Raw genomic sequence first — 19927 nt, 5'->3', positions numbered from 1 at the left:
TGTGCAGACAGTTCAGCTCACAGTGCACAAACCACACTTTCATATTATCACATTACACAGTTGACAAGTTGACAAGTTGAGAGAAAGAAAGAAAGAAAGAAAGTCAAGCAAAGACACCCGCGCTTGACATACACAGCCATGTCTGTGATGGTGTGGATCATCATGTATAAAGGGGGTAGTTGTGACTTGCTCTGCGGCTTACGGCCATACCACTCTGGGCACGCCCGATCTCGTCCGATCTCGGAAGCTAAGCAGGGTCGGGCCTGGTTAGTACTTGGATGGGAGACCGCCTGGGAATACCAGGTGCTGTAAGCTTTTTCACTTTTCTGTGCAAACAACAGAGGACGCTGCTGCTTCAGTAAACAGCACTGACTGTGCCACTGCTCAACTGTCAATCACTGTGCAGACAGTTCAGCTCACAGTGCACAAACCACACTTTCATATTATCACATTACACAGTTGACAAGTTGAGAGAAAGAAAGAAAGAAAGAAAGTCAAGCAAAGACACCCGCGCTTGACATACACAGCCATGTCTGTGATGGTGTGGATCATCATGTATAAAGGGGGTAGTTGTCACTTGCTCTGCGGCTTACGGCCATACCACCCTGAGCACGCCCGATCTCGTCCGATCTCGGAAGCTAAGCAGGGTCGGGCCTGGTTAGTACTTGGATGGGAGACCGCCTGGGAATACCAGGTGCTGTAAGCTTTTTCACTTTTCTGTGCAAACAACAGAGGACGCTGCTGCTTCAGTAAACAGCACTGACTGTGCCACTGCTCAACTGGCAGTCACTGTGCAGACAGTTCAGCTCACAGTGCACAAACCACACTTTCATATTATAACATTACACAGTTGACAAGTTGAGAGAAAGAAAGAAAGAAAGAAAGTCGAGCAAAGACACCCGCGCTTGACATACACAGCCATGTCTGTGATGGTGTGGATCATCATGTATAAAGGGGGTAGTTGTCACTTGCTCTGCGGCTTACGGCCATACCACCCTGAGCACGCCCGATCTCGTCCGATCTCGGAAGCTAAGCAGGGTCGGGCCTGGTTAGTACTTGGATGGGAGACCGCCTGGGAATACCAGGTGCTGTAAGCTTTTTCACTTTTCTGTGCAAACAACAGAGGACGCTGCTGCTTCAGTAAACAGCACTGACTGTGCCACTGCTCAACTGTCAATCACTGTGCAGACAGTTCAGCTCACAGTGCACAAACCACACTTTCATATTATCACATTACACAGTTGACAAGTTGAGAGAAAGAAAGAAAGAAAGAAAGTCGAGCAAAGACACCCGCGCTTGACATACACAGCCATGTCTGTGATGGTGTGGATCATCATGTATAAAGGGGGTAGTTGTCACTTTCTCTGCGGCTTACGGCCATACCACCCTGAGCACGCCCGATCTCGTCCGATCTCGGAAGCTAAGCAGGGTCGGGCCTGGTTAGTACTTGGATGGGAGACCGCCTGGGAATACCAGGTGCTGTAAGCTTTTTCACTTTTCTGTGCAAACAACAGAGGACGCTGCTGCTTCAGTAAACAGCACTGACTGTGCCACTGCTCAACTGTCAATCACTGTGCAGACAGTTCAGCTCACAGTGCACAAACCACACTTTCATATTATCACATTACACAGTTGACAAGTTGAGAGAAAGAAAGAAAGAAAGAAAGTCGAGCAAAGACACCCGCGCTTGACATACACAGCCATGTCTGTGATGGTGTGGATCATCATGTATAAAGGGGGTAGTTGTCACTTGCTCTGCGGCTTACGGCCATACCACCCTGAGCACGCCCGATCTCGTCCGATCTCGGAAGCTAAGCAGGGTGGGGCCTGGTTAGTACTTGGATGGGAGACCGCCTGGGAATACCAGGTGCTGTAAGCTTTTTCACTTTTCTGTGCAAACAACAGAGGACGCTGCTGCTTCAGTAAACAGCACTGACTGTGCCACTGCTCAACTGTCAATCACTGTGCAGACAGTTCAGCTCACAGTGCACAAACCACACTTTCATATTATCACATTACACAGTTGACAAGTTGAGAGAAAGAAAGAAAGAAAGAAAGTCGAGCAAAGACACCCGCGCTTGACATACACAGCCATGTCTGTGATGGTGTGGATCATCATGTATAAAGGGGGTAGTTGTCACTTGCTCTGCGGCTTACGGCCATACCACCCTGAGCACGCCCGATCTCGTCCGATCTCGGAAGCTAAGCAGGGTCGGGCCTGGTTAGTACTTGGATGGGAGACCGCCTGGGAATACCAGGTGCTGTAAGCTTTTTCACTTTTCTGTGCAAACAACAGAGGACGCTGCTGCTTCAGTAAACAGCACTGACTGTGCCACTGCTCAACTGTCAATCACTGTGCAGACAGTTCAGCTCACAGTGCACAAACCACACTTTCATATTATCACATTACACAGTTGACAAGTTGAGAGAAAGAAAGAAAGAAAGAAAGTCGAGCAAAGACACCCGCGCTTGACATACACAGCCATGTCTGTGATGGTGTGGATCATCATGTATAAAGGGGGTAGTTGTCACTTGCTCTGCGGCTTACGGCCATACCACCCTGAGCACGCCCGTTCTCGGAAGCTAAGCAGGGTCGGGCCTGGTTAGTACTTGGATGGGAGACCGCCTGGGAATACCAGGTGCTGTAAGCTTTTTCACTTTTCTGTGCAAACAACAGAGGACGCTGCTGCTTCAGTAAACAGCACTGACTGTGCCACTGCTCAACTGTCAATCACTGTGCAGACAGTTCAGCTCACAGTGCACAAACCACACTTTCATATTTTCACATTACACAGTTGACAAGTTGACAAGTTGAGAGAAAGAAAGAAAGAAAGAAAGTCGAGCAAAGACACCCGCGCTTGACATACACAGCCATGTCTGTGATGGTGTGGATCATCATGTATAAAGGGGGTAGTTGTCACTTGCTCTGCGGCTTACGGGCATACCACCCTGAGCACGCCCGATCTCGTCCGATCTCGGAAGCTAAGCAGGGTCGGGCCTGGTTAGTACTTGGATGGGAGACCGCCTGGGAATACCAGGTGCTGTAAGCTTTTTCACTTTTCTGTGCAAACAACAGAGGACGCTGCTGCTTCAGTAAACAGCACTGACTGTGCCACTGCTCAACTGTCAATCACTGTGCAGACAGTTCAGCTCACAGTGCACAAACCACACTTTCATATTATCACATTACACAGTTGACAAGTTGAGAGAAAGAAAGAAAGAAAGAAAGTCGAGCAAAGACACCCGCGCTTGACATACACAGCCATGTCTGTGATGGTGTGGATCATCATGTATAAAGGGGGTAGTTGTCACTTGCTCTGCGGCTTACGGCCATACCACCCTGAGCACGCCCGATCTCGTCCGATCTCGGAAGCTAAGCAGGGTGGGGCCTGGTTAGTACTTGGATGGGAGACCGCCTGGGAATACCAGGTGCTGTAAGCTTTTTCACTTTTCTGTGCAAACAACAGAGGACGCTGCTGCTTCAGTAAACAGCACTGACTGTGCCACTGCTCAACTGTCAATCACTGTGCAGACAGTTCAGCTCACAGTGCACAAACCACACTTTCATATTATCACATTACACAGTTGACAAGTTGAGAGAAAGAAAGAAAGAAAGAAAGTCGAGCAAAGACACCCGCGCTTGACATACACAGCCATGTCTGTGATGGTGTGGATCATCATGTATAAAGGGGGTAGTTGTCACTTGCTCTGCGGCTTACGGCCATACCACCCTGAGCACGCCCGATCTCGTCCGATCTCGGAAGCTAAGCAGGGTCGGGCCTGGTTAGTACTTGGATGGGAGACCGCCTGGGAATACCAGGTGCTGTAAGCTTTTTCACTTTTCTGTGCAAACAACAGAGGACGCTGCTGCTTCAGTAAACAGCACTGACTGTGCCACTGCTCAACTGTCAATCACTGTGCAGACAGTTCAGCTCACAGTGCACAAACCACACTTTCATATTATCACATTACACAGTTGACAAGTTGAGAGAAAGAAAGAAAGAAAGAAAGTCAAGCAAAGACACCCGCGCTTGACATACACAGCCATGTCTGTGATGGTGTGGATCATCATGTATAAAGGGGGTAGTTGTCACTTGCTCTGCGGCTTACGGCCATACCACCCTGAGCACGCCCGATCTCGTCCGATCTCGGAAGCTAAGCAGGGTCGGGCCTGGTTAGTACTTGGATGGGAGACCGCCTGGGAATACCAGGTGCTGTAAGCTTTTTCACTTTTCTGTGCAAACAACAGAGGACGCTGCTGCTTCAGTAAACAGCACTGACTGTGCCACTGCTCAACTGTCAATCACTGTGCAGACAGTTCAGCTCACAGTGCACAAACCACACTTTCATATTATCACATTACACAGTTGACAAGTTGAGAGAAAGAAAGAAAGAAAGAAAGTCGAGCAAAGACACCCGCGCTTGACATACACAGCCATGTCTGTGATGGTGTGGATCATCATGTATAAAGGGGGTAGTTGTCACTTGCTCTGCGGCTTACGGCCATACCACCCTGAGCACGCCCGATCTCGTCCGATCTCGGAAGCTAAGCAGGGTCGGGCCTGGTTAGTACTTGGATGGGAGACCGCCTGGGAATACCAGGTGCTGTAAGCTTTTTCACTTTTCTGTGCAAACAACAGAGGACGCTGCTGCTTCAGTAAACAGCACTGACTGTGCCACTGCTCAACTGTCAATCACTGTGCAGACAGTTCAGCTCACAGTGCACAAACCACACTTTCATATTATCACATTACACAGTTGACAAGTTGAGAGAAAGAAAGAAAGAAAGAAAGTCGAGCAAAGACACCCGCGCTTGACATACACAGCCATGTCTGTGATGGTGTGGATCATCATGTATAAAGGGGGTAGTTGTCACTTGCTCTGCGGCTTACGGCCATACCACCCTGAGCACGCCCGATCTTGTCCGATCTCGGAAGCTAAGCAGGGTCGGGCCTGGATAGTACTTGGATGGGAGACCGCCTGGGAATACCAGGTGCTGTAAGCTTTTTCACTTTTCTGTGCAAACAACAGAGGACGCTGCTGCTTCAGTAAACAGCACTGACTGTGCCACTGCTCAACTGTCAATCACTGTGCAGACAGTTCAGCTCACAGTGCACAAACCACACTTTCATATTATCACATTACACAGTTGACAAGTTGAGAGAAAGAAAGAAAGAAAGAAAGTCGAGCAAAGACACCCGCGCTTGACATACGCAGCCATGTCTGTGATGGTGTGGATCATCATGTATAAAGGGGGTAGTTGTCACTTGCTCTGCGGCTTGCGGCCATACCACCCTGAGCACGCCCGATCTCGGAAGCTAAGCAGGGTCGGGCCTGGTTAGTACTTGGATGGGAGACCGCCTGGGAATACCAGGTGCTGTAAGCTTTTTCACTTTTCTGTGCAAACAACAGAGGACGCTGCTGCTTCAGTAAACAGCACTGACTGTGCCACTGCTCAACTGTCAATCACTGTGCAGACAGTTCAGCTCACAGTGCACAAACCACACTTTCATATTATCACATTACACAGTTGACAAGTTGAGAGAAAGAAAGAAAGAAAGAAAGTCGAGCAAAGACACCCGCGCTTGACATACACAGCCATGTCTGTGATGGTGTGGATCATCATGTATAAAGGGGGTAGTTGTCACTTGCTCTGCGGCTTACGGCCATACCAACCTGAGCACGCCCGATCTCGTCCGATCTCGGAAGCTAAGCAAGGTCGGTCCTGGTTAGTACTTGGGTGGGAGACCGCCTGGGAATACCAGGTGCTGTAAGCTTTTTCACTTTTCTGTGCAAACAACAGAGGACGCTGCTGCTTCAGTAAACAGCACTGACTGTGCCACTGCTCAACTGTCAATCACTGTGCAGACAGTTCAGCTCACAGTGCACAAACCACACTTTCATATTATCACATTACACAGTTGACAAGTTGAGAGAAAGAAAGAAAGAAAGAAAGTCGAGCAAAGACACCCGCGCTTGACATACACAGCCATGTCTGTGATGGTGTGGATCATCATGTATAAAGGGGGTAGTTGTCACTTGCTCTGCGGCTTACGGCCATACCACCCTGAGCACGCCCGATCTCGTCCGATCTCGGAAGCTAAGCAGGGTCGGGCCTGGTTAGTACTTGGATGGGAGACCGCCTGGGAATACCAGGTGCTGTAAGCTTTTTCACTTTTCTGTGCAAACAACAGAGGACGCTGCTGCTTCAGTAAACAGCACTGACTGTGCCACTGCTCAACTGTCAATCACTGTGCAGACAGTTCAGCTCACAGTGCACAAACCACACTTTCATATTTTCACATTACACAGTTGACAAGTTGACAAGTTGAGAGAAAGAAAGAAAGAAAGAAAGTCGAGCAAAGACACCCGCGCTTGACATACACAGCCATGTCTGTGATGGTGTGGATCATCATGTATAAAGGGGGTAGTTGTCACTTGCTCTGCGGCTTACGGCCATACCACCCTGAGCACGCCCGATCTCGTCCGATCTCGGAAGCTAAGCAGGGTCGGGCCTGGTTAGTACTTGAATGGGAGACCGCCTGGGAATACCAGGTGCTGTAAGCTTTTTCACTTTTCTGTGCAAACAACAGAGGACGCTGCTGCTTCAGTAAACAGCACTGACTGTGCCACTGCTCAACTGTCAATCACTGTGCAGACAGTTCAGCTCACAGTGCACAAACCACACTTTCATATTATCACATTACACAGTTGACAAGTTGAGAGAAAGAAAGAAAGAAAGAAAGTCGAGCAAAGACACCCGCGCTTGACATACACAGCCATGTCTGTGATGGTGTGGATCATCATGTATAAAGGGGGTAGTTGTCACTTGCTCTGCGGCTTACGGCCATACCACCCTGAGCACGCCCGATCTCGTCCGATCTCGGAAGCTAAGCAGGGTCGGGCCTGGTTAGTACTTGGGTGGGAGACCGCCTGGGAATACCAGGTGCTGTAAGCTTTTTCACTTTTCTGTGCAAACAACAGAGGACGCTGCTGCTTCAGTAAACAGCACTGACTGTGCCACTGCTCAACTGTCAATCACTGTGCAGACAGTTCAGCTCACAGTGCACAAACCACACTTTCATATTATCACATTACACAGTTGACAAGTTGACAAGTTGAGAGAAAGAAAGAAAGAAAGAAAGTCAAGCAAAGACACCCGCGCTTGACATACACAGCCATGTCTGTGATGGTGTGGATCATCATGTATAAAGGGGGTAGTTGTGACTTGCTCTGCGGCTTACGGCCATACCACTCTGAGCACGCCCAATCTCGTCCGATCTCGGAAGCTAAGCAGGGTCGGGCCTGGTTAGTACTTGGATGGGAGACCGCCTGGGAATACCAGGTGCTGTAAGCTTTTTCACTTTTCTGTGCAAACAACAGAGGACGCTGCTGCTTCAGTAAACAGCACTGACTGTGCCACTGCTCAACTGTCAATCACTGTGCAGACAGTTCAGCTCACAGTGCACAAACCACACTTTCATATTATCACATTACACAGTTGACAAGTTGAGAGAAAGAAAGAAAGAAAGAAAGTCAAGCAAAGACACCCGCGCTTGACATACACAGCCATGTCTGTGATGGTGTGGATCATCATGTATAAAGGGGGTAGTTGTCACTTGCTCTGCGGCTTACGGCCATACCACCCTGAGCACGCCCGATCTCGTCCGATCTCGGAAGCTAAGCAGGGTCGGGCCTGGTTAGTACTTGGATGGGAGACCGCCTGGGAATACCAGGTGCTGTAAGCTTTTTCACTTTTCTGTGCAAACAACAGAGGACGCTGCTGCTTCAGTAAACAGCACTGACTGTGCCACTGCTCAACTGGCAGTCACTGTGCAGACAGTTCAGCTCACAGTGCACAAACCACACTTTCATATTATCACATTACACAGTTGACAAGTTGAGAGAAAGAAAGAAAGAAAGAAAGTCGAGCAAAGACACCCGCGCTTGACATACACAGCCATGTCTGTGATGGTGTGGATCATCATGTATAAAGGGGGTAGTTGTCACTTGCTCTGCGGCTTACGGCCATACCACCCTGAGCACGCCCGATCTCGTCCGATCTCGGAAGCTAAGCAGGGTCGGGCCTGGTTAGTACTTGGATGGGAGACCGCCTGGGAATACCAGGTGCTGTAAGCTTTTTCACTTTTCTGTGCAAACAACAGAGGACGCTGCTGCTTCAGTAAACAGCACTGACTGTGCCACTGCTCAACTGTCAATCACTGTGCAGACAGTTCAGCTCACAGTGCACAAACCACACTTTCATATTATCACATTACATAGTTGACAAGTTGAGAGAAAGAAAGAAAGAAAGAAAGTCGAGCAAAGACACCCGCGCTTGACATACACAGCCATGTCTGTGATGGTGTGGATCATCATGTATAAAGGGGGTAGTTGTCACTTTCTCTGCGGCTTACGGCCATACCACCCTGAGCACGCCCGATCTCGTCCGATCTCGGAAGCTAAGCAGGGTCGGGCCTGGTTAGTACTTGGATGGGAGACCGCCTGGGAATACCAGGTGCTGTAAGCTTTTTCACTTTTCTGTGCAAACAACAGAGGACGCTGCTGCTTCAGTAAACAGCACTGACTGTGCCACTGCTCAACTGTCAATCACTGTGCAGACAGTTCAGCTCACAGTGCACAAACCACACTTTCATATTATCACATTACACAGTTGACAAGTTGACAAGTTGAGAGAAAGAAAGAAAAAAAGAAAGTCAAGCAAAGACACCCGCGCTTGACGTACACAGCCATGTCTGTGATGGTGTGGATCATCATGTATAAAGGGGGTAGTTGTCACTTGCTCTCCGGCTTACAGCCATACCACCCTGAGCACGCCTGATCTCGTCCGATCTAGGAAGCTAAGCAGTGTCGGGCCTGGTTAGTACTTGGATGGGAGACCGCCTGGGAATACCAGGTGCTGTAAGCTTTTTCACTTTTCTGTGCAAACAACAGAGGACGCTGCTGCTTCAGTAAACAGCACTGACTGTGCCACTGCTCAACTGTCAATCACTGTGCAGACAGTTCAGCTCACAGTGCACAAACCACACTTTCATATTTTCACATTACACAGTTGACAAGTTGAGAGAAAGAAAGAAAGAAAGAAAGTCGAGCAAAGACACCCGCGCTTGACATACACAGCCATGTCTGTGATGGTGTGGATCATCATGTATAAAGGGGGTAGTTGTCACTTGCTCTGCGGCTTACGGCCATACCACCCTGAGCACGCCCGATCTCGTCCGATCTCGGAAGTTAAGCAGGGTCGGGCCTGCTTAGTACTTGGATGGGAGACCGCCTGGGAATACCAGGTGCTGTAAGCTTTTTCACTTTTCTGTGCAAACAACAGAGGACGCTGCTGCTTCAGTAAACAGCACTGACTGTGCCACTGCTCAACTGTCAATCACTGTGCAGACAGTTCAGCTCACAGTGCACAAACCACACTTTCATATTATCACATTACACAGTTGACAAGTTGAGAGAAAGAAAGAAAGAAAGAAAGTCGAGCAAAGACACCCGCGCTTGACATACGCAGCCATGTCTGTGATGGTGTGGATCATCATGTATAAAGGGGGTAGTTGTCACTTGCTCTGCGGCTTACGGCCATACCACCCTGAGCACGCCTGATCTCGGAAGCTAAGCAGGGTCGGGCCTGGTTAGTACTTGGATGGGAGACCGCCTGGGAATACCAGGTGCTGTAAGCTTTTTCACTTTTCTGTGCAAACAACAGAGGACGCTGCTGCTTCAGTAAACAGCACTGACTGTGCCACTGCTCAACTGTCAATCACTGTGCAGACAGTTCAGCTCACAGTGCACAAACCACACTTTCATATTATCACATTACACAGTTGACAAGTTGAGAGAAAGAAAGAAAGAAAGAAAGTCGAGCAAAGACACCCGCGCTTGACATACACAGCCATGTCTGTGATGGTGTGGATCATCATGTATAAAGGGGGTAGTTGTCACTTGCTCTGCGGCTTACGGCCATACCACCCTGAGCACGCCCGATCTCGTCCGATCTCGGAAGCTAAGCAAGGTCGGGCCTGGTTAGTACTTGGGTGGGAGACCGCCTGGGAATACCAGGTGCTGTAAGCTTTTTCACTTTTCTGTGCAAACAACAGAGGACGCTGCTGCTTCAGTAAACAGCACTGACTGTGCCACTGCTCAACTGTCAATCACTGTGCAGACAGTTCAGCTCACAGTGCACAAACCACACTTTCATATTATCACATTACACAGTTGACAAGTTGAGAGAAAGAAAGAAAGAAAGAAAGTCGAGCAAAGACACCCGCGCTTGACATACACAGCCATGTCTGTGATGGTGTGGATCATCATGTATAAAGGGGGTAGTTGTCACTTGCTCTGCGGCTTACGGCCATACCACCCTGAGCACGCCCGATCTCGTCCGATCTCGGAAGCTAAGCAGGGTCGGGCCTGGTTAGTACTTGGATGGGAGACCGCCTGGGAATACCAGGTGCTGTAAGCTTTTTCACTTTTCTGTGCAAACAACAGAGGACGCTGCTGCTTCAGTAAACAGCACTGACTGTGCCACTGCTCAACTGTCAATCACTGTGCAGACAGTTCAGCTCACAGTGCACAAACCACACTTTCATATTATCACATTACACAGTTGACAAGTTGAGAGAAAGAAAGAAAGAAAGAAAGTCGAGCAAAGACACCCGCGCTTGACATACACAGCCATGTCTGTGATGGTGTGGATCATCATGTATAAAGGGGGTAGTTGTCACTTGCTCTGCGGCTTACGGCCATACCACCCTGAGCACGCCCGATCTCGTCCGATCTCGGAAGCTAAGCAGGGTCGGGCCTGGTTAGTACTTGGATGGGAGACCGCCTGGGAATACCAGGTGCTGTAAGCTTTTTCACTTTTCTGTGCAAACAACAGAGGACGCTGCTGCTTCAGTAAACAGCACTGACTGTGCCACTGCTCAACTGTCAATCACTGTGCAGACAGTTCAGCTCACAGTGCACAAACCACACTTTCATATTATCACATTACACAGTTGACAAGTTGAGAGAAAGAAAGAAAGAAAGAAAGTCAAGCAAAGACACCCGCGCTTGACATACACAGCCATGTCTGTGATGGTGTGGATCATCATGTATAAAGGGGGTAGTTGTCACTTGCTCTGCGGCTTACGGCCATACCACCCTGAGCACGCCCGATCTCGTCCGATCTCGGAAGCTAAGCAGGGTCGGGCCTGGTTAGTACTTGGATGGGAGACCGCCTGGGAATACCAGGTGCTGTAAGCTTTTTCACTTTTCTGTGCAAACAACAGAGGACGCTGCTGCTTCAGTAAACAGCACTGACTGTGCCACTGCTCAACTGGCAGTCACTGTGCAGACAGTTCAGCTCACAGTGCACAAACCACACTTTCATATTATCACATTACACAGTTGACAAGTTGAGAGAAAGAAAGAAAGAAAGAAAGTCGAGCAAAGACACCCGCGCTTGACATACACAGCCATGTCTGTGATGGTGTGGATCATCATGTATAAAGGGGGTAGTTGTCACTTGCTCTGCGGCTTACGGCCATACCACCCTGAGCACGCCCGATCTCGTCCGATCTCGGAAGCTAAGCAGGGTCGGGCCTGGTTAGTACTTGGATGGGAGACCGCCTGGGAATACCAGGTGCTGTAAGCTTTTTCACTTTTCTGTGCAAACAACAGAGGACGCTGCTGCTTCAGTAAACAGCACTGACTGTGCCACTGCTCAACTGTCAATCACTGTGCAGACAGTTCAGCTCACAGTGCACAAACCACACTTTCATATTATCACATTACACAGTTGACAAGTTGAGAGAAAGAAAGAAAGAAAGAAAGTCGAGCAAAGACACCCGCGCTTGACATACACAGCCATGTCTGTGATGGTGTGGATCATCATGTATAAAGGGGGTAGTTGTCACTTTCTCTGCGGCTTACGGCCATACCACCCTGAGCACGCCCGATCTCGTCCGATCTCGGAAGCTAAGCAGGGTCGGGCCTGGTTAGTACTTGGATGGGAGACCGCCTGGGAATACCAGGTGCTGTAAGCTTTTTCACTTTTCTGTGCAAACAACAGAGGACGCTGCTGCTTCAGTAAACAGCACTGACTGTGCCACTGCTCAACTGTCAATCACTGTGCAGACAGTTCAGCTCACAGTGCACAAACCACACTTTCATATTATCACATTACACAGTTGACAAGTTGACAAGTTGAGAGAAAGAAAGAAAAAAAGAAAGTCAAGCAAAGACACCCGCGCTTGACGTACACAGCCATGTCTGTGATGGTGTGGATCATCATGTATAAAGGGGGTAGTTGTCACTTGCTCTCCGGCTTACAGCCATACCACCCTGAGCACGCCTGATCTCGTCCGATCTAGGAAGCTAAGCAGTGTCGGGCCTGGTTAGTACTTGGATGGGAGACCGCCTGGGAATACCAGGTGCTGTAAGCTTTTTCACTTTTCTGTGCAAACAACAGAGGACGCTGCTGCTTCAGTAAACAGCACTGACTGTGCCACTGCTCAACTGTCAATCACTGTGCAGACAGTTCAGCTCACAGTGCACAAACCACACTTTCATATTTTCACATTACACAGTTGACAAGTTGAGAGAAAGAAAGAAAGAAAGAAAGTCGAGCAAAGACACCCGCGCTTGACATACACAGCCATGTCTGTGATGGTGTGGATCATCATGTATAAAGGGGGTAGTTGTCACTTGCTCTGCGGCTTACGGCCATACCACCCTGAGCACGCCCGATCTCGTCCGATCTCGGAAGTTAAGCAGGGTCGGGCCTGCTTAGTACTTGGATGGGAGACCGCCTGGGAATACCAGGTGCTGTAAGCTTTTTCACTTTTCTGTGCAAACAACAGAGGACGCTGCTGCTTCAGTAAACAGCACTGACTGTGCCACTGCTCAACTGTCAATCACTGTGCAGACAGTTCAGCTCACAGTGCACAAACCACACTTTCATATTATCACATTACACAGTTGACAAGTTGAGAGAAAGAAAGAAAGAAAGAAAGTCGAGCAAAGACACCCGCGCTTGACATACACAGCCATGTCTGTGATGGTGTGGATCATCATGTATAAAGGGGGTAGTTGTCACTTGCTCTGCGGCTTACGGCCATACCACCCTGAGCACGCCCGATCTCGTCCGATCTCGGAAGCTAAGCAGTGTCGGGCCTGGTTAGTACTTGGATGGGAGACCGCCTGGGAATACCAGGTGCTGTAAGCTTTTTCACTTTTCTGTGCAAACAACAGAGGACGCTGCTGCTTCAGTAAACAGCACTGACTGTGCCACTGCTCAACTGTCAATCACTGTGCAGACAGTTCAGCTCACAGTGCACAAACCACACTTTCATATTATCACATTACACAGTTGACAAGTTGAGAGAAAGAAAGAAAGAAAGAAAGTCGAGCAAAGACACCCGCGCTTGACATACGCAGCCATGTCTGTGATGGTGTGGATCATCATGTATAAAGGGGGTAGTTGTCACTTGCTCTGCGGCTTACGGCCATACCACCCTGAGCACGCCTGATCTCGGAAGCTAAGCAGGGTCGGGCCTGGTTAGTACTTGGATGGGAGACCGCCTGGGAATACCAGGTGCTGTAAGCTTTTTCACTTTTCTGTGCAAACAACAGAGGACGCTGCTGCTTCAGTAAACAGCACTGACTGTGCCACTGCTCAACTGTCAATCACTGTGCAGACAGTTCAGCTCACAGTGCACAAACCACACTTTCATATTATCACATTACACAGTTGACAAGTTGAGAGAAAGAAAGAAAGAAAGAAAGTCGAGCAAAGACACCCGCGCTTGACATACACAGCCATGTCTGTGATGGTGTGGATCATCATGTATAAAGGGGGTAGTTGTCACTTGCTCTGCGGCTTACGGCCATACCACCCTGAGCACGCCCGATCTCGTCCGATCTCGGAAGCTAAGCAAGGTCGGGCCTGGTTAGTACTTGGGTGGGAGACCGCCTGGGAATACCAGGTGCTGTAAGCTTTTTCACTTTTCTGTGCAAACAACAGAGGACGCTGCTGCTTCAGTAAACAGCACTGACTGTGCCACTGCTCAACTGTCAATCACTGTGCAGACAGTTCAGCTCACAGTGCACAAACCACACTTTCATATTATCACATTACACAGTTGACAAGTTGAGAGAAAGAAAGAAAGAAAGAAAGTCGAGCAAAGACACCCGCGCTTGACATACACAGCCATGTCTGTGATGGTGTGGATCATCATGTATAAAGGGGGTAGTTGTCACTTGCTCTGCGGCTTACGGCCATACCACCCTGAGCACGCCCGATCTCGTCCGATCTCGGAAGCTAAGCAGGGTCGGGCCTGGTTAGTACTTGGATGGGAGACCGCCTGGGAATACCAGGTGCTGTAAGCTTTTTCACTTTTCTGTGCAAACAACAGAGGACGCTGCTGCTTCAGTAAACAGCACTGACTGTGCCACTGCTCAACTGTCAATCACTGTGCAGACAGTTCAGCTCACAGTGCACAAACCACACTTTCATATTTTCACATTACACAGTTGACAAGTTGACAAGTTGAGAGAAAGAAAGAAAGTAAGAAAGTCAAGCAAAGACACCCGCGCTTGACATACACAGCCATGTCTGTGATGGTGTGGATCATCATGTATAAAGGGGGTAGTTGTCACTTGCTCTGCGGCTTACGGCCATACCACCCTGAGCACGCCCGATCTCGTCCGATCTCGGAAGCTAAGCAGGGTCGGGCCTGGTTAGTACTTGGATGGGAGACCGCCTGGGAATACCAGGTGCTGTAAGCTTTTTCACTTTTCTGTGCAAACAACAGAGGACGCTGCTGCTTCAGTAAACAGCACTGACTGTGCCACTGCTCAACTGTCAATCACTGTGCAGACAGTTCAGCTCACAGTGCACAAACCACACTTTCATATTATCACATTACACAGTTGACAAGTTGAGAGAAAGAAAGAAAGAAAGAAAGTCGAGCAAAGACACCCGCGCTTGACATACACAGCCATGTCTGTGATGGTGTGGATCATCATGTATAAAGGGGGTAGTTGTCACTTGCTCTGCGGCTTACGGCCATACCACCCTGAGCACGCCCGATCTTGTCCGATCTCGGAAGCTAAGCAGGGTCGGGCCTGGTTAGTACTTGGATGGGAGACCGCCTGGGAATACCAGGTGCTGTAAGCTTTTTCACTTTTCTGTGCAAACAACAGAGGACGCTGCTGCTTCAGTAAACAGCACTGACTGTGCCACTGCTCAACTGTCAATCACTGTGCAGACAGTTCAGCTCACAGTGCACAAACCACACTTTCATATTATCACATTACACAGTTGACAAGTTGAGAGAAAGAAAGAAAGAAAGAAAGTCGAGCAAAGACACCCGCGCTTGACATACGCAGCCATGTCTGTGATGGTGTGGATCATCATGTATAAAGGGGGTAGTTGTCACTTGCTCTGCGGCTTACGGCCATACCACCCTGAGCATGCCCGATCTCGGAAGCTAAGCAGGGTCGGGCCTGGTTACTACTTGGATGGGAGACCGCCTGGGAATACCAGGTGCTGTAAGCTTTTTCACTTTTCTGTGCAAACAACAGAGGACGCTGCTGCTTCAGTAAACAGCACTGACTGTGCCACTGCTCAACTGTCAATCACTGTGCAGACAGTTCAGCTCACAGTGCACAAACCACACTTTCATATTATCACATTACACAGTTGACAAGTTGAGAGAAAGAAAGAAAGAAAGAAAGTCGAGCAAAGACACCCGCGCTTGACATACACAGCCATGTCTGTGATGGTGTGGATCATCATGTATAAAGGGGGTAGTTGTCACTTGCTCTGCGGCTTACGGCCATACCAACCTGAGCACGCCCGATCTCGTCCGATCTCGGAAGCTAAGCAAGGTCGGGCCTGGTTAGTACTTGGGTGGGAGACCGCCTGGGAATACCAGGTGCTGTAAGCTTTTTCACTTTTCTGTGCAAACAACAGAGGACGCTGCTGCTTCAGTAAACAGCACTGACTGTGCCACTGCTCAACTGTCAATCACTGTGCAGACAGTTCAGCTCACAGTGCACAAACCACACTTTCATATTATCACATTACACAGTTGACAAGTTGAGAGAAAGAAAGAAAGAAAGAAAGTCGAGCAAAGACACCCGCGCTTGACATACACAGCCATGTCTGTGATGGTGTGGATCATCATGTATAAAGGGGGTAGTTGTCACTTGCTCTGCGGCTTACGGCCATACCACCCTGAGCACGCCCGATCTCGTCCGATCTCGGAAGCTAAGCAGGGTCGGGCCTGGTTAGTACTTGGATGGGAGACCGCCTGGGAATACCAGGTGCTGTAAGCTTTTTCACTTTTCTGTGCAAACAACAGAGGACGCTGCTGCTTCAGTAAACAGCACTGACTGTGCCACTGCTCAACTGTCAATCACTGTGCAGACAGTTCAGCTCACAGTGCACAAACCACACTTTCATATTATCACATTACACAGTTGACAAGTTGACAAGTTGAGAGAAAGAAAGAAAGAAAGAAAGTCAAGCAAAGACACCCGCGCTTGACATACACAGCCATGTCTGTGATGGTGTGGATCATCATGTATAAAGGGGGTAGTTGTGACTTGCTCTGCGGCTTACGGCCATACCACCCTGAGCACGCCCGATCTCGTCCGATCTCGGAAGCTAAGCAGGGTCGGGCCTGGTTAGTACTTGGATGGGAGACCGCCTGGGAATACCAGGTGCTGTAAGCTTTTTCACTTTTCTGTGCAAACAACAGAGGACGCTGCTGCTTCAGTAAACAGCACTGACTGTGCCACTGCTCAACTGTCAATCACTGTGCAGACAGTTCAGCTCACAGTGCACAAACCACACTTTCATATTATCACATTACACAGTTGACAAGTTGAGAGAAAGAAAGAAAGAAAGAAAGTCGAGCCAAGACACCCGTGCTTGACATACACAGCCATGTCTGTGATGGTGTGGATCATCATGTATAAAGGGGGTAGTTGTCACTTTCTCTGCGGCTTACGGCCATACCACCCTGAGCACGCCCGATCTCGTCCGATCTCGGAAGCTAAGCAGGGTCGGGCCTGGTTAGTACTTGGATGGGAGACCGCCTGGGAATACCAGGTGCTGTAAGCTTTTTCACTTTTCTGTGCAAACAACAGAGGACGCTGCTGCTTCAGTAAACAGCACTGACTGTGCCACTGCTCAACTGTCAATCACTGTGCAGACAGTTCAGCTCACAGTGCACAAACCACACTTTCATATTATCACATTACACAGTTGACAAGTTGACAAGTTGAGAGAAAGAAAGAAAGAAAGAAAGTCAAGCAAAGACACCCGCGCTTGACATACACAGCCATGTCTGTGATGGTGTGGATCATCATGTATAAAGGGGGTAGTTGTCACATTCTCTGCGGCTTACGGCCATACCACCCTGAGCACGCCCGATCTCGTCCGATCTCGGAAGCTAAGCATGGTCGGGCCTGGTTAGTACTTGGATGGGAGACCGCCTGGGAATACCAGGTGCTGTAAGCTTTTTCACTTTTCTGTGCAAACAACAGAGGACGCTGCTGCTTCAGTAAACAGCACTGACTGTGCCACTGCTCAACTGTCAATCACTGTGCAGACAGTTCAGCTCACAGTGCACAAACCACACTTTCATATTATCACATTACACAGTTGACAAGTTGAGAGAAAGAAAGAAAGAAAGAAAGTCGAGCAAAGACACCCGCGCTTGACATACACAGCCATGTCTGTGATGGTGTGGATCATCATGTATAAAGGGGGTAGTTGTCACTTGCTCTGCGGCTTACGGCCATACCACCCTGAGCACGCCCGATCTCGTCCGATCTCGGAAACTAAGCAGGGTCGGGCCTGGTTAGTACTTGGGTGGGAGACCGCCTGGGAATACCAGGTGCTGTAAGCTTTTTCACTTTTCTGTGCAAACAACAGAGGACGCTGCTGCTTCAGTAAACAGCACTGACTGTGCCACTGCTCAACTGTCAATCACTGTGCAGACAGTTCAGCTCACAGTGCACAAACCACACTTTCATATTATCACATTACACAGTTGACAAGTTGAGAGAAAGAAAGAAAGAAAGAAAGTCAAGCAAAGACACCCGCGCTTGACATACACAGCCATGTCTGTGATGGTGTGGATCATCATGTATAAAGGGGGTAGTTGTCACTTGCTCTCCGGCTTACGGCCATACCACCCTGAGCACGCCCGATCTCGGAAGCTAAGCAGGGTCGGGCCTGGTTAGTACTTGGATGGGAGACCGCCTGGGAATACCAGGTGCTGTAAGCTTTTTCACTTTTCTGTGCAAACAACAGAGGACGCTGCTGCTTCAGTAAACAGCACTGACTGTGCCACTGCTCAACTGTCAATCACTGTGCAGACAGTTCAGCTCACAGTGCACAAACCACACTTTCATATTATCACATTACACAGTTGACAAGTTGAGAGAAAGAAAGAAAGAAAGAAAGTCAAGCAAAGACACCCGCGCTTGACATACACAGCCATGTCTGTGATGGTGTGGATCATCATGTATAAAGGGGGTAGTTGTCACTTGCTCTGCGGCTTACGGCCATACCACCCTGAGCACGCCCGATCTCGTCCGATCTCGGAAGCTAAGCAGGGTCGGGCCTGGTTAGTACTTGGATGGGAGACCGCCTGGGAATACTAGGTGCTGTAAGCTTTTTCACTTTTCTGTGCAAACAACAGAGGACGCTGCTGCTTCAGTAAACAGCACTGACTGTGCCACTGCTCAACTGTCAATCACTGTGCAGACAGTTCAGCTCACAGTGCACAAACCACACTTTCATATTTTCACATTACACAGTTGACAAGTTGACAAGTTGAGAGAAAGAAAGAAAGAAAGAAAGTCGAGCAAAGACACCCGCGCTTGACATACACAGCCATGTCTGTGATGGTGTGGATCATCATGTATAAAGGGGGTAGTTGTCACTTGCTGTGCGGCTTACGGCCATACCACCCTGAGCACGCCCGATCTCGTCCGATCTCGGAAGCTAAGCAGGGTCGGGCCTGGTTAGTACTTGGATGGGAGACCGCCTGGGAATACCAGGTGCTGTAAGCTTTTTCACTTTTCTGTGCAAACAACAGAGGACGCTGCTGCTTCAGTAAACAGCACTGACTGTGCCACTGCTCAACTGTCAATCACTGTGCAGACAGTTCAGCTCACAGTGCACAAACCACACTTTCATATTATCACATTACACAGTTGACAAGTTGAGAGAAAGAAAGAAAGAAAGAAAGTCGAGCAAAGACACCCGCGCTTGACATACACAGCCATGTCTGTGATGGTGTGGATCATCATGTATAAAGGGGGTAGTTGTCACTTGCTCTGCGGCTTACGGCCATACCACCCTGAGCACGCCCGATCTCGTCCGATCTCGGAAGCTAAGCAGGGTCGGGCCTGGTTAGTACTTGGATGGGAGACCGCCTGGGAATACCAGGTGCTGTAAGCTTTTTCACTTTTCTGTGCAAACAACAGAGGACGCTGCTGCTTCAGTAAACAGCACTGACTGTGCCACTGCTCAACTGTCAATCACTGTGCAGACAGTTCAGCTCACAGTGCACAAACCACACTTTCATATTATCACATTACACAGTTGACAAGTTGAGAGAAAGAAAGAAAGAAAGAAAGTCGAGCAAAGACACCCGCGCTTGACATACACAGCCATGTCTGTGATGGTGTGGATCATCATGTATAAAGGGGGTAGTTGTCACTTGCTCTGCGGCTTACGGCCATACCACCCTGAGCACGCCCAATCTCGTCCGATCTCGGAAGCTAAGCAGGGTCGGGCCTGGTTAGTACTTGGATGGGAGACCGCCTGGGAATACCAGGTGCTGTAAGCTTTTTCACTTTTCTGTGCAAACAACAGAGGACGCTGCTGCTTCAGTAAACA

General features: G+C 49.1%; 45 non-coding genes and 6 pseudogenes across 45 annotated transcripts; all 51 read left to right on the top strand.

Moving 5' to 3' along the window:
* Window positions 1-196: 196 nt before the first annotated feature.
* Window positions 197-315, top strand: LOC139610067 (5S ribosomal RNA). The gene has a single exon (XR_011685515.1). It is a non-coding gene; the product is annotated as a 5S ribosomal RNA (ribosomal RNA).
* A 272-nt stretch (window positions 316-587) lies between these two features.
* On the top strand, window positions 588-706 carry LOC139610586 (5S ribosomal RNA). The gene has a single exon (XR_011685894.1). It is a non-coding gene; the product is annotated as a 5S ribosomal RNA (ribosomal RNA).
* Window positions 707-978: 272 nt separating this feature from the next.
* Window positions 979-1097, top strand: LOC139610584 (5S ribosomal RNA). The gene has a single exon (XR_011685892.1). It is a non-coding gene; the product is annotated as a 5S ribosomal RNA (ribosomal RNA).
* A 272-nt stretch (window positions 1098-1369) lies between these two features.
* LOC139610583 (5S ribosomal RNA) lies at window positions 1370-1488 on the top strand. Its single transcript, XR_011685891.1, has one exon. It is a non-coding gene; the product is annotated as a 5S ribosomal RNA (ribosomal RNA).
* Window positions 1489-1760: 272 nt separating this feature from the next.
* LOC139610014 (5S ribosomal RNA) lies at window positions 1761-1879 on the top strand. The gene has a single exon (XR_011685466.1). It is a non-coding gene; the product is annotated as a 5S ribosomal RNA (ribosomal RNA).
* Window positions 1880-2151: 272 nt separating this feature from the next.
* Window positions 2152-2270, top strand: LOC139610582 (5S ribosomal RNA). Its single transcript, XR_011685890.1, has one exon. It is a non-coding gene; the product is annotated as a 5S ribosomal RNA (ribosomal RNA).
* Window positions 2271-2542: 272 nt separating this feature from the next.
* Window positions 2543-2651, top strand: LOC139610393 (5S ribosomal RNA; annotated as a pseudogene).
* Window positions 2652-2931: 280 nt separating this feature from the next.
* LOC139610182 (5S ribosomal RNA) lies at window positions 2932-3050 on the top strand. The gene has a single exon (XR_011685629.1). It is a non-coding gene; the product is annotated as a 5S ribosomal RNA (ribosomal RNA).
* A 272-nt stretch (window positions 3051-3322) lies between these two features.
* Window positions 3323-3441, top strand: LOC139610013 (5S ribosomal RNA). The gene has a single exon (XR_011685465.1). It is a non-coding gene; the product is annotated as a 5S ribosomal RNA (ribosomal RNA).
* A 272-nt stretch (window positions 3442-3713) lies between these two features.
* On the top strand, window positions 3714-3832 carry LOC139610581 (5S ribosomal RNA). Its single transcript, XR_011685889.1, has one exon. It is a non-coding gene; the product is annotated as a 5S ribosomal RNA (ribosomal RNA).
* A 272-nt stretch (window positions 3833-4104) lies between these two features.
* LOC139610580 (5S ribosomal RNA) lies at window positions 4105-4223 on the top strand. Its single transcript, XR_011685888.1, has one exon. It is a non-coding gene; the product is annotated as a 5S ribosomal RNA (ribosomal RNA).
* Window positions 4224-4495: 272 nt separating this feature from the next.
* On the top strand, window positions 4496-4614 carry LOC139610579 (5S ribosomal RNA). Its single transcript, XR_011685887.1, has one exon. It is a non-coding gene; the product is annotated as a 5S ribosomal RNA (ribosomal RNA).
* A 272-nt stretch (window positions 4615-4886) lies between these two features.
* On the top strand, window positions 4887-5005 carry LOC139610198 (5S ribosomal RNA). The gene has a single exon (XR_011685645.1). It is a non-coding gene; the product is annotated as a 5S ribosomal RNA (ribosomal RNA).
* Window positions 5006-5277: 272 nt separating this feature from the next.
* On the top strand, window positions 5278-5386 carry LOC139610346 (5S ribosomal RNA; annotated as a pseudogene).
* Window positions 5387-5658: 272 nt separating this feature from the next.
* LOC139610283 (5S ribosomal RNA) lies at window positions 5659-5777 on the top strand. The gene has a single exon (XR_011685728.1). It is a non-coding gene; the product is annotated as a 5S ribosomal RNA (ribosomal RNA).
* A 272-nt stretch (window positions 5778-6049) lies between these two features.
* LOC139610578 (5S ribosomal RNA) lies at window positions 6050-6168 on the top strand. The gene has a single exon (XR_011685886.1). It is a non-coding gene; the product is annotated as a 5S ribosomal RNA (ribosomal RNA).
* Window positions 6169-6448: 280 nt separating this feature from the next.
* On the top strand, window positions 6449-6567 carry LOC139610044 (5S ribosomal RNA). Its single transcript, XR_011685494.1, has one exon. It is a non-coding gene; the product is annotated as a 5S ribosomal RNA (ribosomal RNA).
* A 272-nt stretch (window positions 6568-6839) lies between these two features.
* LOC139609974 (5S ribosomal RNA) lies at window positions 6840-6958 on the top strand. Its single transcript, XR_011685428.1, has one exon. It is a non-coding gene; the product is annotated as a 5S ribosomal RNA (ribosomal RNA).
* Window positions 6959-7238: 280 nt separating this feature from the next.
* Window positions 7239-7357, top strand: LOC139610250 (5S ribosomal RNA). Its single transcript, XR_011685695.1, has one exon. It is a non-coding gene; the product is annotated as a 5S ribosomal RNA (ribosomal RNA).
* A 272-nt stretch (window positions 7358-7629) lies between these two features.
* Window positions 7630-7748, top strand: LOC139610577 (5S ribosomal RNA). Its single transcript, XR_011685885.1, has one exon. It is a non-coding gene; the product is annotated as a 5S ribosomal RNA (ribosomal RNA).
* A 272-nt stretch (window positions 7749-8020) lies between these two features.
* LOC139610576 (5S ribosomal RNA) lies at window positions 8021-8139 on the top strand. The gene has a single exon (XR_011685884.1). It is a non-coding gene; the product is annotated as a 5S ribosomal RNA (ribosomal RNA).
* A 272-nt stretch (window positions 8140-8411) lies between these two features.
* Window positions 8412-8530, top strand: LOC139610575 (5S ribosomal RNA). The gene has a single exon (XR_011685883.1). It is a non-coding gene; the product is annotated as a 5S ribosomal RNA (ribosomal RNA).
* A 280-nt stretch (window positions 8531-8810) lies between these two features.
* Window positions 8811-8929, top strand: LOC139610288 (5S ribosomal RNA). The gene has a single exon (XR_011685733.1). It is a non-coding gene; the product is annotated as a 5S ribosomal RNA (ribosomal RNA).
* A 272-nt stretch (window positions 8930-9201) lies between these two features.
* LOC139610091 (5S ribosomal RNA) lies at window positions 9202-9320 on the top strand. Its single transcript, XR_011685539.1, has one exon. It is a non-coding gene; the product is annotated as a 5S ribosomal RNA (ribosomal RNA).
* A 272-nt stretch (window positions 9321-9592) lies between these two features.
* LOC139610355 (5S ribosomal RNA) lies at window positions 9593-9701 on the top strand (annotated as a pseudogene).
* A 272-nt stretch (window positions 9702-9973) lies between these two features.
* LOC139610178 (5S ribosomal RNA) lies at window positions 9974-10092 on the top strand. Its single transcript, XR_011685625.1, has one exon. It is a non-coding gene; the product is annotated as a 5S ribosomal RNA (ribosomal RNA).
* A 272-nt stretch (window positions 10093-10364) lies between these two features.
* On the top strand, window positions 10365-10483 carry LOC139610572 (5S ribosomal RNA). Its single transcript, XR_011685881.1, has one exon. It is a non-coding gene; the product is annotated as a 5S ribosomal RNA (ribosomal RNA).
* Window positions 10484-10755: 272 nt separating this feature from the next.
* LOC139610571 (5S ribosomal RNA) lies at window positions 10756-10874 on the top strand. The gene has a single exon (XR_011685880.1). It is a non-coding gene; the product is annotated as a 5S ribosomal RNA (ribosomal RNA).
* A 272-nt stretch (window positions 10875-11146) lies between these two features.
* LOC139610570 (5S ribosomal RNA) lies at window positions 11147-11265 on the top strand. Its single transcript, XR_011685879.1, has one exon. It is a non-coding gene; the product is annotated as a 5S ribosomal RNA (ribosomal RNA).
* Window positions 11266-11537: 272 nt separating this feature from the next.
* On the top strand, window positions 11538-11656 carry LOC139610569 (5S ribosomal RNA). The gene has a single exon (XR_011685878.1). It is a non-coding gene; the product is annotated as a 5S ribosomal RNA (ribosomal RNA).
* Window positions 11657-11928: 272 nt separating this feature from the next.
* On the top strand, window positions 11929-12047 carry LOC139610568 (5S ribosomal RNA). Its single transcript, XR_011685877.1, has one exon. It is a non-coding gene; the product is annotated as a 5S ribosomal RNA (ribosomal RNA).
* A 280-nt stretch (window positions 12048-12327) lies between these two features.
* Window positions 12328-12446, top strand: LOC139610287 (5S ribosomal RNA). Its single transcript, XR_011685732.1, has one exon. It is a non-coding gene; the product is annotated as a 5S ribosomal RNA (ribosomal RNA).
* A 272-nt stretch (window positions 12447-12718) lies between these two features.
* Window positions 12719-12837, top strand: LOC139610090 (5S ribosomal RNA). Its single transcript, XR_011685538.1, has one exon. It is a non-coding gene; the product is annotated as a 5S ribosomal RNA (ribosomal RNA).
* A 272-nt stretch (window positions 12838-13109) lies between these two features.
* On the top strand, window positions 13110-13228 carry LOC139610183 (5S ribosomal RNA). The gene has a single exon (XR_011685630.1). It is a non-coding gene; the product is annotated as a 5S ribosomal RNA (ribosomal RNA).
* A 272-nt stretch (window positions 13229-13500) lies between these two features.
* LOC139610354 (5S ribosomal RNA) lies at window positions 13501-13609 on the top strand (annotated as a pseudogene).
* Window positions 13610-13881: 272 nt separating this feature from the next.
* LOC139610177 (5S ribosomal RNA) lies at window positions 13882-14000 on the top strand. Its single transcript, XR_011685624.1, has one exon. It is a non-coding gene; the product is annotated as a 5S ribosomal RNA (ribosomal RNA).
* Window positions 14001-14272: 272 nt separating this feature from the next.
* LOC139610567 (5S ribosomal RNA) lies at window positions 14273-14391 on the top strand. The gene has a single exon (XR_011685876.1). It is a non-coding gene; the product is annotated as a 5S ribosomal RNA (ribosomal RNA).
* A 280-nt stretch (window positions 14392-14671) lies between these two features.
* LOC139610566 (5S ribosomal RNA) lies at window positions 14672-14790 on the top strand. Its single transcript, XR_011685875.1, has one exon. It is a non-coding gene; the product is annotated as a 5S ribosomal RNA (ribosomal RNA).
* A 272-nt stretch (window positions 14791-15062) lies between these two features.
* On the top strand, window positions 15063-15181 carry LOC139610167 (5S ribosomal RNA). The gene has a single exon (XR_011685614.1). It is a non-coding gene; the product is annotated as a 5S ribosomal RNA (ribosomal RNA).
* Window positions 15182-15453: 272 nt separating this feature from the next.
* LOC139610430 (5S ribosomal RNA) lies at window positions 15454-15562 on the top strand (annotated as a pseudogene).
* A 272-nt stretch (window positions 15563-15834) lies between these two features.
* LOC139610271 (5S ribosomal RNA) lies at window positions 15835-15953 on the top strand. The gene has a single exon (XR_011685716.1). It is a non-coding gene; the product is annotated as a 5S ribosomal RNA (ribosomal RNA).
* A 272-nt stretch (window positions 15954-16225) lies between these two features.
* On the top strand, window positions 16226-16344 carry LOC139610565 (5S ribosomal RNA). The gene has a single exon (XR_011685874.1). It is a non-coding gene; the product is annotated as a 5S ribosomal RNA (ribosomal RNA).
* A 280-nt stretch (window positions 16345-16624) lies between these two features.
* On the top strand, window positions 16625-16743 carry LOC139610564 (5S ribosomal RNA). The gene has a single exon (XR_011685873.1). It is a non-coding gene; the product is annotated as a 5S ribosomal RNA (ribosomal RNA).
* A 272-nt stretch (window positions 16744-17015) lies between these two features.
* Window positions 17016-17134, top strand: LOC139610563 (5S ribosomal RNA). Its single transcript, XR_011685872.1, has one exon. It is a non-coding gene; the product is annotated as a 5S ribosomal RNA (ribosomal RNA).
* A 280-nt stretch (window positions 17135-17414) lies between these two features.
* LOC139610158 (5S ribosomal RNA) lies at window positions 17415-17533 on the top strand. The gene has a single exon (XR_011685605.1). It is a non-coding gene; the product is annotated as a 5S ribosomal RNA (ribosomal RNA).
* A 272-nt stretch (window positions 17534-17805) lies between these two features.
* Window positions 17806-17924, top strand: LOC139610216 (5S ribosomal RNA). Its single transcript, XR_011685663.1, has one exon. It is a non-coding gene; the product is annotated as a 5S ribosomal RNA (ribosomal RNA).
* Window positions 17925-18196: 272 nt separating this feature from the next.
* LOC139610318 (5S ribosomal RNA) lies at window positions 18197-18305 on the top strand (annotated as a pseudogene).
* Window positions 18306-18577: 272 nt separating this feature from the next.
* LOC139610133 (5S ribosomal RNA) lies at window positions 18578-18696 on the top strand. The gene has a single exon (XR_011685580.1). It is a non-coding gene; the product is annotated as a 5S ribosomal RNA (ribosomal RNA).
* A 280-nt stretch (window positions 18697-18976) lies between these two features.
* On the top strand, window positions 18977-19095 carry LOC139610561 (5S ribosomal RNA). Its single transcript, XR_011685870.1, has one exon. It is a non-coding gene; the product is annotated as a 5S ribosomal RNA (ribosomal RNA).
* A 272-nt stretch (window positions 19096-19367) lies between these two features.
* On the top strand, window positions 19368-19486 carry LOC139610560 (5S ribosomal RNA). The gene has a single exon (XR_011685869.1). It is a non-coding gene; the product is annotated as a 5S ribosomal RNA (ribosomal RNA).
* Window positions 19487-19758: 272 nt separating this feature from the next.
* Window positions 19759-19877, top strand: LOC139610221 (5S ribosomal RNA). The gene has a single exon (XR_011685668.1). It is a non-coding gene; the product is annotated as a 5S ribosomal RNA (ribosomal RNA).
* The last annotated feature ends 50 nt before the right edge of the window (window positions 19878-19927 follow it).

This window comes from Trachinotus anak, unplaced genomic scaffold, assembly GCF_046630095.1.
Source record: "Trachinotus anak isolate AG129_WGS33_773 ecotype Australia unplaced genomic scaffold, CSIRO_AGI_Tana_v1 ptg000026l, whole genome shotgun sequence".
Taxonomy (NCBI): Eukaryota; Metazoa; Chordata; class Actinopteri; order Carangiformes; family Carangidae; genus Trachinotus; species Trachinotus anak.
This window is presented reverse-complemented; position numbering and strand designations above follow the sequence as displayed.